The sequence below is a fragment of the Ovis canadensis genome, chromosome 15 (genome assembly GCF_042477335.2).
Source record: "Ovis canadensis isolate MfBH-ARS-UI-01 breed Bighorn chromosome 15, ARS-UI_OviCan_v2, whole genome shotgun sequence".
NCBI lineage: Eukaryota > Metazoa > Chordata > Mammalia > Artiodactyla > Bovidae > Ovis > Ovis canadensis.
This window is the reverse complement of record NC_091259.1, coordinates 14,681,309-14,695,353: the sequence shown is the minus strand read 5'-3', so window position 1 is coordinate 14,695,353 and position 14,045 is coordinate 14,681,309. Positions and strand designations below refer to the sequence as shown.

General features: G+C 40.3%; 1 long non-coding RNA gene across 1 annotated transcript; it reads right to left on the bottom strand.

Moving 5' to 3' along the window:
- Positions 1–1,285: 1,285 nt before the first annotated feature.
- Positions 1,286–13,639, bottom strand: LOC138421087 (uncharacterized). The gene is made up of 3 exons (XR_011249405.1): positions 13,474–13,639; positions 2,712–2,908; positions 1,286–1,431 (listed from the first exon to the last, which is right to left on the bottom strand). It is a non-coding gene; the product is annotated as an uncharacterized lncRNA (long non-coding RNA).
- Between the last annotated feature and the right edge of the window lie 406 nt (positions 13,640–14,045).

Below are 14,045 nucleotides of genomic sequence, written 5' to 3'. Positions count from 1 at the left end.
ACAGGATTCTCTAGGCAAGAATACTAGAGTGGATTGCCGTTTCCTTCTCCACCCGATCCCATAGGAAGCTGTGAAACATCAACTGTACTGTAGAGTTTGTTCCTGGACTGCCAATCCTGCTCACAGTGCCAACTGTCTCCCTGTTCACCCTGTCCACACTGTTCACTGAACCCAGAGTAGGCAAGGCTCAAGCTAAGAGGTCTGAAGACGCAGAGCCATAGGAACTGCAGACACATTTACTCTCCCCTGCTGGCACAGCCGCTGAGGCAGCAGCCATAGCCTTACCTAACACAACACAGCCTCTCTCTTGGCCGTCATAGCGGCCATACCAGTATTCTCTCCTGACTGACACAGCAGCCATAGCAGTAGACATGCTGTATTCTCTCCTCTAGTGGCTGATCCAACAGGCACAGCTGTGACACAGCAGAAATGCTGCCCTTTCTAGGTGGAGCTCATATATACAACCAGCACGATGTAGCCTGTGGCCAAGCTACACATGGGCAGTGTTCTAAATGATCTAAATGATCTCAGCTGCTGCATAGTGATTAGTTACAAAACTGGGGTGAGACAGCCTGAACACATCATCTTGGCTAATTTGCTTTCTCCCCTCACAGTTCCATTGTAAAGAGAAGGACTGGAGATTTTGTAGTTTGCCCCTGCAAGATATTGGGCTAACTAACTATCAGGACCTGCAGGTAAGTCCTCTCTAATTGCTCAGGGACAAACCTCCAAAGTGAAAGAGCATCCAGTAAATCTGGCAAATGCGCTAGTACCATCTGCTACAACTTTCTTCCCACGTGACACTTCAAATACCTTTTCTTTCTTAAACCATTATTTTTAGGCATCTGTGACACTCTTTTGGTTTCTTTGCTACTTTTCAACATCTAGGTGCTTCCCTCTACTGTGTAGTGTGTTTGTGTGTGCGCATACACACATTCAGTTGTGCCCAGCTCTTTGCAACCCCATGAACTGTAGTTGGCCAGGCTCCTCTGTCCATGGAATTTTCCAGGCACACTGGAATGGATTGCCATTTCTTATTCCAGGAGATCTTCCTGAGCCAGGGATTGAACTCACAGCTCTTGGCAGATGGATTCTTCACCACTGAGCCACCTGGGAAGGCTTTACCTCCCATTACTGCTCTTTAACTATTGTTATTCTCTGGGGTCATTCCTGCTCTTCATTCTTCTTAGGTTTTGTCATTAGCAGGCATGGCTCCAAATACCACTACTATGCTGACAGCTCCTGTCGTAGGTCAGCCTCCGTAGAAACAAATTGATTCCAGGACCCTTGTTAAAAATATTTATTTGAAGAAGCATTCTTTGGTTAAGGGGAAGGGGGGTGGTGAGTGAAGCTAGATAAGGTGGAGAAAATAATCAAGCAAGAATGTAGTCTTGTCTGAAGACTAACTTCAGTTTGTTCCATGGAGAAGCTCTAGAATGCAAACGACAACAAGAGATGGTATCACCTTAAGGAAAATAGAAACATCCTCACACTTGTGGTCACTTCCATAGGTTCCTTATCACAGCAGTACCTGACCTTTATGGCACCAGGAACCAGTTTCATGGAAGACAATTTTTCTATGGATGAGGGTGGGGGCGGGTAATCTGAGCTGTGGTGCAGGGGTGCTGTTCAGACAGGAATGCAATAATGCAAGTGATGGGGAGTGGCAGATGAAGCTTCACTTGCTTGCCCACTGCTCCTCTCCTGCTGAGCAACCTGGCTCCTAATAGGCCACGGATCAGTCCCTGTCCATGACCCCAGAGCTGGGGACCCCTGCATTACTAGGTCTCTTTCCAAATATGTGATTGGGTTTACCCTTCACTTTGCAATTTTGTTCCCTTCAGGCCCCCTGGAAAACCTGTTAAGATATTTACCACTGCCCATATTTACATATATACTCTTAACTTGGGCCAATTTTTTCTCCACACATAGCTCTGTCAACTAGGAGGATTTCATCTCACTGTTTTTCAGGCCCACCTTCAAGGGGAACTATAGTGAATCTGTTGTCTATTTTTCAATCAACCTATCTGTGATTGGGTTTACCCTTTTCTTCCTTCATCATCTGTTCATAGAGGAGTCTTCCCCTATCCCCCTACCCTTTGTATATAAATTTAGGCTGAAAATAAACATCAATAATAGTCACATGTGATGGGTATCTGGGCCAGTTGCTCATGCAGTTTACTTGTAGCTGTATGCAAACCATATGAGGTACTATTCCCATTATGTGATAAATAGCTTTTCATTTACCTCGCTTAATGAGTTTATGTATCTGGCAACACCTAAATTATGATGGGCAGTTTCAGGTTCATGGTTACTTTGACCCCATAGTGAGATGCTCACTTTCTCTTACAGCCCAGTAATATACCAAGAGCTGTTTGAATGGTGACTGGTGTATAGCATTTGTAAAATGTATAAGGATTGTCTTTACTCTAGAACTTTATGAGTCTGTACTATGTTTCTCCTTTGTGGCCTTGACAGAAACTGCAGACAGCATCTTTCTTTACCATTCTAGAATATGGTATCTGCTAAAATGATTATCCCCAATAACAGAACTGCTCATACTGCAAACTAGACCTGTTGCACTGGACCTTCCTCGATCTTGATCTGAGTCTTTCTCAAAATGAGAAGCCTTTCATGTCACCAAGTAAATTGAGCATTAAAGTAATCCTAAGAGTAGAATATGTGGACTACAAAACCCCAAAAGAGCTTACCAGTCTTTCTGCTTCTTCTTTAGGGGTAGAAATACAAGGTACAATGAAAGTGAAAGTGAAGTTGCTCAGTCATGTTCGACTCTTTGCGATTCCGTGAACTCTAGCCTACGAGGCCCCTCCATCCATGGAATTTTCCAGGCACGCATACTGGAATGGGTTTCCATTTCCTTCTCCAGGTACAATAATTGTCCCATATTCTGGAAAGGATAGAAAAATAAACCCTAGACCATAGACCCCTAAACACCTCACTAATATGACATGTCCCTGAATTTTTATAGGGTTTTTCTCCTGCCTTCTGGAGCACAAATGCTTTACCAAAACATCCAGAACACTCTCTAGCTCTTGCTCATCAGATTTCATTGACATAATGTAATCAGTATGGAGGAACAATGATCTTTTGCAGAATTTCCAGATAATTGAGATCCCTTTGGACTAAATTATGAGAGACACTTAAAGACAGATTTAAATAGACACTTAAAGAAAGATTTTGAAAGTATACTATTGACCCTCCTCTGAGAATAGAATCAGTTTCTGATCTTCCTTCATGATGGATAAGTAAAAGAATGTCTTTACCAAATCAGCAGTCACATACCATGTAGGCAAAGCAGTGTTAATCTGCTCTAGCAAACATACCACAACTGGCATAGCAACTGCTTTAGGTATCCTACTTGGTTAGGTTTCTGGTAATCCATCATTAATGAAGCTGCAAATGAGATTTAAACCAATGCAACAGGCTGTTTTGAAGCAAGGACTCTTCAGAATTGTCCCAAATTGAGTCAAAAGAGTAGACCTTTAGATGCCCTGCTATCGGTCAATCACTGGCAAAATCTTGTCTCCTGGGAAAGGTAGTTATACCTTCAATGATTCAGTTCTCTAAGGACAAGGGACATTGCTATGTGCCAATAGTAACTAATATTCTCAACAATTGGGGGAAATTATGATTGAAGAATAAGGCATTTGAGTGAAGCATAATAGTGTCTGCTACACATTCCTGCCTTGCTTTGATGGTTAAACGTTGCCACATGGCCTCAGGTATTTAGGATCCTGTAATCCACAGCACTACTAGGGATCTAACTTCTGACAGTATGCTGAGCTCTTGATGCCACGGCTCCCTTACCAGTGTATTCCTTATTGCCTTGATCAATGCAAAGAAATAGAGGAAAACAACAGAATGGGAAAGACTATAGATCTCTTCAAGAAAATTAGAGATACCAAGGGAACATTTCATGCAAAGATGGGCTCGATCAAGGACAGAAATGGTATGGACCTAACAGAAGCAGAAGATATTAAGATATTAAAAAGAGGTGGCAAGAATACACAAAAGAACTGTACAAAAAAGATCTTCACAACCCAGATAATCACAATGGTATGATCACTCACCTAGAGCCAGACATCCTGGAATGTGAAGTCAAGTGGGCCTTAGAAAGCATCACTATGAACAAAGCTAGTGGAGGTGATGGAATTCCAGTTGAGCTATTTCAAATCCTGAAAGATGATGCTGTGAAAGTGCTGCACTCAATATACCAGCAAATTTGGAAAACTCAGCAGTGGCCACAAGATTGGAAAAGGTCAGTTTTCATTCCAATCCCAAAGAAAGGCAATACCAAAGAATGCTCAAACTACCACACAATTGCACTCATCTCACATGCTAGTAAGGTAATGCTCAAAATTCTCCAAGCCAGGCTTCAGCAATATGTGAACCATGAACTTCCTGATGTTCAAGCTGATTTTAGAAAAGGCAGAGGAACCAGAGATCAGATTACCAACATCTGTTTGATCATCGAGAAAGTAAGAGAATTCCAGAAAAACACCTACTTCTGCATTCTTGACTTTGCCAAAGCCTTTGACTGTATGGATCACAACAAACTGTGGAAAACTCTGAGAGAGATGGGAATACCAGACCACCTGACCTGCCTCTTGAGAAATCTGTATGCAGGTCAGGAAGCAACAGTTAGAACTGGACATGGAACAACAGACTGGTTCCAAAGAGGAAAAGGAGTACATCAAGGCTGTATATTGTCACCCTGCTTATTTAACTTATATGCGGAGTACATCATGAGAAACACTGGACCAGAAGAAACACAAGCTGGAATCAAGATTTCTGGGAGAAATATCAATAACCTCAGATATGCAGATGACATCACCCTTATGGCAGAAAGTGAAGAGGAACTAAAGAGCCTCTTGATGAAAGTGAAAGAGGAGAGTGAAAAAGTTGGCTTAAAGCTCAACATTCAGAAAACGAAGATCATGGCATCTGGTCCCATCACTTCATGGGAAATAGATGGGGAAACAGTAGAAACAGTGTCAGACTTTATTTTGGGGGGCTCCAAAATCACTGCAGATGGTGACTGCAGCCATGAAATTAAAAGACGCTTGCTCCTTGGAAGAAAAGTTATGAGCAACCTAGATAGTATATTCAAAAGCAGAGACATTACTTTGCCAACTAAGGTCTGTCTAGTCAAGGCTATGGTTTTTCCAGTAGTCATGTATGGATATGAGAGTTGGACTGTAAAGAAAGCTGAGCGCTGAAGAATTGATGCTTTTGAACTGTAGTGTTGGAGAAGACTCTTGAGAGTCCCTTGGACTGCAAGGAGATCCAACCAGTCCATTCTGAAGGAGATCAGCCCTGGGACTTCTTTGGAAGGAATGATGCTAAAGCTGAAACTCCAGTCCTTTGGCCACCTCATGTGAAGAGTTGACTCATTGGAAAAGACTGTGATGCTGGGAGGGATTGGGGGCAGGAGGAGAAGGGGACGATGGAGGATGAGATGGCTGGATGACATCACTGACTCAATGGATGTGAGTCTGAGTGAACTCCGGGAAATGGTGATGGACAGGGAGGCCTAGGGTGCTGCGATTCATGGGGTCGCAAAGAGTCAGACACGACTGAGCGACTGAACTGAACTGAACTGACAGAACGTGAGAAGCTTGTGAATTTTTCTTGTGTAGAAGACCCACTCTAGGATTCCCACTTTTCTCAGTTGTTGGAAAAAGGAAGTTGTAGCATCTCTGCTTTATTTAATGAGGGATATTTTTCTCTAACCTTTCAAATAGATGCCAGCTTTATGTAAGCACCATCACCTCTGGTCTCAGAGTGGTATATGAAAAACCATCATATTGATAACTTTTCCTAATCCAGCTTCATATTCCACCCCCTTGATCTAGCACTCTCAAGATTCCCTCCCAGTCAGACTGTTCTATTTCTTGGTAGTACACATAAGCCAGGTCCTGGCTCCTCCTAAGGAAAGACCATTTGTCTTCCCTTAGCAGAATTATGCAAATATTTGACCTCAATTATGGACTAGCAGGCAGGAAAGGAGATGGAGGCAGAATCTAATAAGAGAAAGCATTGTCTTAGAGGGAATTGCCTTACTTGACTGTTTTGCATAGTTTCCAAGCAAGGGAGAAAGGATATTCTATATCGCAACAAAGGGTAGTAGGCCTCTTTTGCAGACCCAGAAGGTTCAGAGGAGTCTAGAGGCTTAAAGGTCTCAAATGTCTTTATCCAAACACCTTTATTCCAAGTGTCAAAATCCCACTCCTTCCTTAGCAGGGTTAACATTAGTGTAGAAGACTTGTCTAGGCTTAGAACTCAACCTTCTATTAAATTCTTCCATTCTGTGCCTGATCTTAATCCATGTTTGTCCATACCAAAATCAGATTGATTATATTCTTTGAAGCCAAAGATGGAGAACCTCTATACAGTCAGGAAAACCAAGACCAGGAGCTGACTGTGGCTCAGATCATGAATTCCTTATTATAAAATTCAGAGTTAAATTGAAGAAAGTAGTGAAAACCACTAGACCATTCAGGTATGACCTAAATCAAACCCCTTATGATTATACAGTGGAAGTGACAAATAGATTCAAAGCATGAGATCTGACAGGCAGACAAGCTGAAGAACTATGGACCCAGCTTATGAAATTGTACAGTAAGCAGTGATCAAAACCATCCCCAAGAGAGAGAAATGCAATAAGGCTAAATGATTGTATGTGGAGACCTTACAAATATCTGAGAAAAGAAGAGAAGCAAAAGGCAAAGCAGAGAAGGAAAGATATAAACCCCATCTGAAAGTGAAGTTTCAAAGAATAGCAAAGAGAGATTAAGCCTTCCTCGGTAATCAATGCAAAGTAATAGAGAAAAGCAATAGAAGAGAAAGACAAGAGATCTCAAGAAAATTAGAGACACCAAGGAAATATTTCATGCAAAGATGGGCACAATAAAGGACAGAAACTGTATGGACCTAACAGAAGCAAAAGATACTAAGAGCTGGCAAGAATACACAAAAGACCTGTACAAAAAAAATCTTAATGACCCAGATAACCACGATGGTGTGATCACTCACCTAGAGCCAGACGTCCTGGAGTGTGAAGTCAAGTGGGCCTTAGGAAGCATCACTACGAGCAAAGCTAGTGGAGGTGATAGAATTCCAGTTGAGCTATTTCAAATCCTAAGGGATAATGCTGTTAAAGGGCTGCATTCAATATGCCAGCAAGTTTGGAAAACTCAGCAGTGGCCACAGGGTTGGAAAACGTCAGTTTTCAATCCAATCCCAAAGAAAGGCAATGCCAAAGAATGTTCAAACTACCCCAAATCAAATTCATCTCACAGGTTAGCAAAGTAATGCTCAAAATTCTCCAAGTTAGGCTTCAACAATACGTGACCCAAGGATTCCAGATGTTCAAGCAGGATTTAGAAAAAGCCGAGGAACCAAAAATCAAATTGCCAACATCCATTGGATCATAGAAAAAGCAAGAGAATTCCAGAAAATCATCTACTTCTAATTCATTGACTACACTAAAGCCTTTGACTGTGTGGATCACAACAAACTGGAAAATTCTTGAAGAGATGGGAATACCAGCCTACCTTACCTGCCTTCTGAGAAACCTGTATGCAGGTCAAGAAACAACAGTTAGAACTGGACATGGAACAACAGACTGGTTTGAAATTAAGAAAGGAGTACATCAAGGCTGTATATTGTCACCCTGCTTATTTAACTTCTATGCAGAGTACATCAGGTGAAATGCTGGACTGGATGAAACACCATATGAAATCAAGTATTCTGGGAGAAAAATGTAGATTACACCACCCTTACAGCAGAAAGCAAAGAGGTACTAAAGAGCCTCGTGATGAACTTGAAGGAGGAGTGTGAAAAACCTGACTTAAATCTCAACATTAAAAAAACTGAGATCATGACATCCAGTCCCAGCACTTCATAACAAATAGATGGGGAAGCAATGGAAACTGGGACAGATTTTATTTTCTTGGGCTCTAAAATCACTGTAGATAGTGACTGCAGCCATGAAATTAAAAGAAGCTCCTTGGAAGAAAAGCTATGATCAACCTAGACAGCTTATAAAAAAACAGAGACATTACTTTGCCAACAAAGGTCCATCTAGTCAAGGCTATGGTTTTTCCAGTAGTCATGTATGGATGTGAGAGTTAGACCATAAAGAAAAGTGAGCACCAAAGAATTAATGCTTTTGAACTGTGGTGTTGGAGAAGCCTCTTGAGAGTCCCTTGGACAGCAAGGAGATCCAACCAGTCCATCCTGAATAGTCATTGGAAGGAGAGATGCTGAAGCTGAAGCTACAGTCTTTGGCCACCTCATGCATATAACTGACTCTTTGGAAAAGACCATGACCCTGGGACAGATTGAGGGCAGGAGGAGAAGGGGACGACAGAAGATGACATGGTTGGATGGTATCACCGACTCGATGGGCATGAGTTTGAGCAAGCTCTGGGAGATGGTGATGGACAGGCAAGCCTGGCATGTCACAGTCCATGGGGTAGCAAAGAGTTGGATATGACTGAGTGACTGAACTGACTGACCAAGAATTATCAACAATCTGTTTACCACCAGTGATAGAATCCAGTTTGCCATGCAGTGGATAACAAGTCCAGTTCCAGACTTCAACCCTTACAATCTACTTCCTAGCCCAATATAAGAACCTTTGTTCAAAATATTTATTGGAGTACATGTTGGTAAACTGACAAGGTAGTAGGTTTAATGTTTTTACTGAGTTTTTTCACCGACTTTTGCATTTTTTACCCAGACTGTTGGGACACAACTTTTGGGGCTTTCCAGTTTGGTCCAAGTCTGTATGTGCTCCTCTGACTTTGTTTTAAAGAGATCTCAAAGTTCAGAGAATTCAAACAGGGGTTCTATAACAACAAAGAGGGATGGGAAAGGTGAGAGGGAGGTTCAAGAGAGAGGGGATGTATGCACACCTATAACTAATACTTGCTGATATATGACAGAAATCAAATCAATACTCTAAAGCACTCAATAATCAGTTAATAATGAATAAAATAATTTTTTAAATCTCAAAGTCTTTCTAAACATTGTTTTTTTTAACATTATAAAATCATTTTTAAAACATTATAAATGACAGAAATGCGTATGAATAATAGATTGAAGAACTGAAAGGCATTGTAGTACAAAAGGAATAAGGGAATTATTTTAAATCTTATTTTATCTCTACATCATTTGCATCCCACAGTCAAAAATATTCTGTCATCTGTTATTCAGCATAATTTTATAAAATTCAAGAACTGATTTTCTAAATATTTTCTTAAAATTACTTATAAATGAGTCACTGAAGACTGTAAAGTATTATATGTTTTGTAATTCTTAGTAAGAAGCTGTTTAATACAAAATAATTAAACTCCTGGTTGTCAAAATAAAGTTTTGAAAAATAGCAACATATAGTACATTATTGTATGGTATTGAAGACAGGAGAAGGGGACGACAGAGAATGAGATGGCTGGATGGCATCACTTACTCAATGGACAAAAGTCTGACATGCTCTCGGAGTTGGTGATGGACAGGGAAGCCTGGCGTGCTGCAGTCCATGAGGCAGCAAAGAGTTGGACACAACTGAGTGACTGAACTGAACTGATTGTATGGTACTAATAAATGCAACATCAATAAAATACAAAATATTAACATACTTAGTTTATTTCAGTTCAGTCACTCAGTCATGTCCAACTTTTTCCACCCCATGGACTGCACCACGCCAGGCTTCCCTGTCCATCACCAACTCCCAGATCTTGCTCAAAGTCTCATATTCATCGAGTCGGTGATGCCATACAACCATCTCATCCTCTGTTGTCCCCTTCTCCTCCTGCCCTCAATCTTTCCAGGATCACGGTCTTTTCCAAGGAATCATTTCTTCACATCAGGTGGCCAGAGTATTGGAGTTTCAGCCTCAGCATCAGTCCTTCCAATGAATATTCAGGACTGATTTCCTTTAGGTTGGACTGGTTTGATCTCCTTGCAGTCCAAGGGACTCTCAAGAGTCTTTGCCAACACCACAGTTCAAAAGCATCAATTCTTCAGGGCTCAGCTTTCTTTATAGTCCAACTTTCACATCCACACATGACTACTGGAAAAACCATAGCCTTGACTAGATGGACCTTTGTCAGCAAAGTAATATCTCTGCTTTTTAATACACTATCTAGGTTGGTTACAACTTTTCTTCCAAGGAGCAAGCGTCTTTCAATCTCATGGCTACAGACACCATCTGCAATGATTTTAGAACCCCTCAAAAGTAAAGCCTCACACCGTTTCCATTGTTTTCCCACCTATTTGCCATGGCATAATGGGACCGGATGCTGTGATCTTAGTTTTCTGAATGTTGAATTTTAAGCCAACTTTTTCACTTTTATCTTTCACTTTCATCAAGAGGCTCTTTAGTTCTTCACTTTCTGCTATAAAGGTGGTGTCATCTGCATATCTGAGGTTATTGATATTTCTCCCAGCAAACTTGATTCCAGCTTGTACTTCATCCAGCCCAGCATTAAAGTACTTATTCATTGTGATTAAATCATAATTTAGTCTTCTTTGTTCTTTGACAATCTGAACTGTTACCATATCACATAGCATTGAAAATAGGTTTATACATATTATATACACATGTATAATATATACATACATAATATATAATTTATAAGCCACATTATTTGTTATTTAATCTCTCTGTCCCTCAGCTTTCTCATGTCTGATATGAGAATAATCATATTACTCTGTTCATAAGGTTAGGGATAGAATTCACTGTGTAATATATGTGAACCTCAAGAGGCAGTGGCTACCACATTTGAGGTACTCAAATGTTACCTACATATATTTTATTCTTTCTGAAATTAAAGGCATATTCAAAGATCTTTGAAGAAAGAGTTATGGCAATTCATCTTCAACACTATTATAGTATGTTTTATGGAGAATCTATGGTTTGCCAAAAACTAATGCAACCACCTTTATTTTGGGGGGCTCCAAAATCACTGCAGATGGTGACTGCAGCCATGAAATTAAAAGACGCTTACTCCTTAGAAGAAAAGTTATGACCAACCTAGATAGTATAGTCAAAAGCAGAGACATTACTTTGCCGACTAAGGTCTGCCTAGTCAAGGCTATGTTTTTTCCTGTGGTCATGTATGGATGTGAGAGTTGGACTGTGAAGAAGGCTGAGCACTGAAGAATTGATGCTTTTGAACTGTGGTATTGGAGAAAACTCTTGAGAGTCCATTGGACTGCAAGGAGATCCAACCAGTCCATTCTGAAGGAGATCAGCCCTGGGATTTCTTTGGAAGGAATGATGCTAAAGCTGAAGCTCCAGTACTTTGGCTACCTCGTGTGAAGAGTTGACTCATTGGAAAAGACTCTGATGCTGGGAGGGATTGGGGGCAGGAGGAGAAGGGGACGACCGAGGATGAGATGGCTGAATGGCATCACGGACTCGATGGATGTGAGTCTGAGTGAACTCCGGGAGTTGGTGATGGACAGGGAGGCCTGGCGTGCTGCGATTCATGGGGTCGGAAAGAGTTGGACAAGACTGAGCAACTGAACTGAACTGAACTGAATGCAACCACCATAACTGACTCCTTATTATGAACCAGTGTCTGGTGTTTTGGGTTTTTTTTTAATGGGAAAATTATGATAAAAAATAATTTTTCTCTCCTATTTATAGTATGATTTGTTAAACTTTAGAACTGACTATCAAATCTGCTACAACATAGCTATTATTTTAAGCATTTTTTCTGTTCTTACAGATACTGATTTATGAACACCATTTCATGAAATCACAAATATCACACAAATTTTAGAATTGGAAAGGGCATTTATAGCCACCTAATTTAAGTTCCCACTCAGGGAAGAATTTACTCTACATTGTAGAATCTACAGTATATATAATAGGTTCAGTCTTAATATAAATACTTCCCTTTTGCCTGCTGCTGCTGCTGTTAAGTCGCTTCAGTCGTATCCGACTCTGTGCGACCCCATAGACGGCAGCCCACCAGGCTCCCCCGTCCCTAGGATTTTCCAGGCAAGAACACTGGAGTGGGTTGCCATTTCCTTCTCCAACGTGTGAAAGTGAAAAGTGAAAGTGAAGTCGCTCAGTCATGTCTGACTCTTAGCGACCCCATGGACTGCAGCCCACTAGGCTCCTCCGTCCATGGGATTTTTCAGGCAAGAGTACTGGAGTGGGGTGCCATTGCCTTCTCCTTCCGTTTGCCTATTGATCATATATTCTCCCTTATTCTAGGGAGAATACCCATACTTTTCTATCATGCTCCTCTTCTACCTCATTTCACCCTGTATGGCCCTTGGGAAAGACGCTTGTCTCAGGGGTAGCATAAATAACCCAGGAGAAGTTCATCAGCATACTGAGTCCACCCATTCACAGTAACTGGCTTAGAGATATATGTGTGATCCATATTAATCCAGAAATATTGGGAAGGTACCCCCTTTTCTATCAACTTATACATGGGAGGATATAGATATGAGCTATTGATGGCTATTTTGTAGCCTTTGTGATCTGTGGAACAGAATAAGTTGGAAAGCAGGAATGAGAGATGTAGAGAAACAGGTTTTCAATGATATAGCTTGAGTCCTAGGATTATGCTGAACCTTGAATTTTCAGTTGAGTGAGCCAATAAGTTTCCTTTTTGTTATTGTGGTCTTGTTTGTATTGTGGCTTTAGCCAGTGAGTGTTGATTTTTCTGTCACTTGCAAATAAAAATATGAGAACTGGCATGTCAAATAGATGTCTTCATAAATTATTCTTACTTTTAGGGCATCCTTGAAGGAAGAATTTGTTATCACTCTCTATTCTAGACCCATGAACTCATTTTGGGGCCAACTTAAACCTCTACTGTTAAATTAAGCAACTCTCTGCTGTGTACATAACTGGCTCACAGAGAATCCTCAGTGAACATTGATTGATACATACAAGAATTTACATTTTCAAGGTTATATGGAAGTTAAGGTTAATAGTCAAGTTGAACTACTAAATATCATTAATAGAAATGCCTCTTGCAAGGTTAACAGCATTTTTGTCTTTTTCATTCAAAAATTTGTAAAAATATTTAGCAGACAGGAGATTCAAACATCAGAAGCCCTTTAAATAAGCCATAAAAAGGTTTTAAAAGAGTTTAAAATATTTAAACACCACTGTTCATAATCATTAAAATGGTATAGAATGGTAATGAAACCAGTATCTGGCAGGGTATTAACCAAAATACGCTTAGACGTGAATGACTAGAAAAAGTAGTATCTCCATCATTGAAAAGTTACATATGTTTATTAAGATATCAGCACTATGCTAAGTGCTTTAATTGCACTATTTTATCCTTCTAATAACTTACAAGGTAGGTACCAAAAATTATCTCTCTGAACCTCAGTTTCTTTATCTGTAGAGTTCTAATCTGTAAACTCCCAACATCACATAACTAATAAATGTAGAAATTCAAGCAGACTTACCTCAAGTTCATGCTCTTAATCTGGAGCTTATAACCAATAAATCTAGTATGTAGACACACATTCTGAATGATAAATCTTTTCAGAAAAAAATATTTTTTATTTAACTAACACCAGGTCTATTAGTTTATGTACATTCAACTTCTTGGAGTGATACTCAAGAGTCTATGGAATGCACTTCCATCCCATAAGTATTTCATGCCTTCTCAAATTTTTTGGCATCATTACAAGGTACAATAATGAATACTGAATAATGATGTCTAAAAGTCCAAGGGAGTTCACTGTGGGTCAAAGTAATGTCAAGAGGCCATGGGAAGAGAATGTTACTGAGTCACTCAATTTTTAAAAAACTATTTTAGACTTCTTTAATAACATGGAGATCTTTAAATATAGAGTTTCCAGCAATGATGACAATTTTGATTAATTCTAGTCTATCCTCCCTTTGTGTGCATGCTAAGTTGCTTCAATCATGTCTGACTCTTTGAAACCCTGTGGACCCTGAGCCCCACCAGGTTCCTCTGTCCATGGGATTCTCCAGGCAAGAATAATGGGGTAGCTTTCCAGGCCCTCCTCCG